The 1,238-nt window shown below is 32.6% G+C and overlaps 1 protein-coding gene across 1 annotated transcript in view; it reads right to left on the bottom strand.

The window, feature by feature from the left end:
- The window catches only part of LOC106878815 (uncharacterized), a 54,990-nt gene that overhangs the window by 52,056 nt on the left and 1,696 nt on the right, over nucleotides 1–1,238 (bottom strand). The gene's annotated exons all lie outside the window — the stretch shown is intronic.

The raw sequence follows: 1,238 nt of genomic DNA, 5'->3' as shown, positions 1-1,238 counted from the left end.
AGAGAGAGAGAGAGAGAGAGAGAGAGAGAGAGAGAGAGAGAGAGAGAGAGAGAGAGAGATATGTATATATACATATAGCTCAGTTGGGAGAGTATTAGACTGAAGATCTTAAAGGTCTCTGGTTTGATCCACCGTTTCTGCATCCGGCGACTGGAACATTTCTGTCACTGGCAATGCCTCAGCCTTAGGGTTGAAACATGTAAATGAATAAAAGAATACATTCATACATACATACATATATGCAGATCAGTGAAAAAGAAAATACCTATGCGAAACTATTGAGAAATTAGGTTTCATAAACTCAGAAAAGAGAAAACTGATTCGAAGACTATACATCCAAGCCATGACTGAAACTGTAACAATCTGTAAAACTCTCCAGAAGTCTATCATTTAATCATATATGTGCATGTCTAGACAAGTATGTATGATAATACATAGATGAAACAGGACATAAAAATCTACACACGCACTGACTCTAAATACTGCACATATACACACATGCAAAAATATTGTTGAAGTTGAAATTCCAAGGAAGGAGCCTTTTTCTCTATCGGCAAGAAGTCTTGAAATAAAACTCAATAATGAAACACATACGTATGCAAGCATGCATATATTAAGATAGTTGTATATGTATACATAAATACATATACATACACATATAAGGCAGACAGGCAACTTGATATTATATACATATATGTATAATATATATGCATATATATATATATTGAGAGTGAGTGAGAGAGAAAGAGTGAGTGAGAGAAAGAGTAAGTGAGAGAGAGGAAGAGAGAGTGAGAAGACAGATATTGATTTCGATGAAGGTAAATACATTTGAGTAAACAAGTAAAAGGGAGTATTGAGTATATATGAGTATATATGTTTACTCGAACGAACGAATATACTACATGAGAGTGCGTGGTATGTATCATAGATAGATAGTTAGGTACATGGAGAGACAGACAGACAGGCAGATGGACAGATATATAGATAGATAGATAGATAGATAGATAGATAGATAGATAGATAGATAGATAGATATACATTTACGTGTGTGCACGTTGTGTGTATACGTATATTTGCACGTTTTTGCAGACATACATACATAAATACATACATATATATGCATGTACATTATATATAGGCACTCACACGTACACATATACTTGTATATACATATATATATAAATTTATTCACACACACACCTATATATATATATATATATATATATATATATATATAT

This window comes from Octopus bimaculoides, chromosome 3 (genome assembly GCF_001194135.2).
Source record: "Octopus bimaculoides isolate UCB-OBI-ISO-001 chromosome 3, ASM119413v2, whole genome shotgun sequence".
In the NCBI taxonomy this organism is placed as follows: domain Eukaryota; kingdom Metazoa; phylum Mollusca; class Cephalopoda; order Octopoda; family Octopodidae; genus Octopus; species Octopus bimaculoides.
This window is presented reverse-complemented; position numbering and strand designations above follow the sequence as displayed.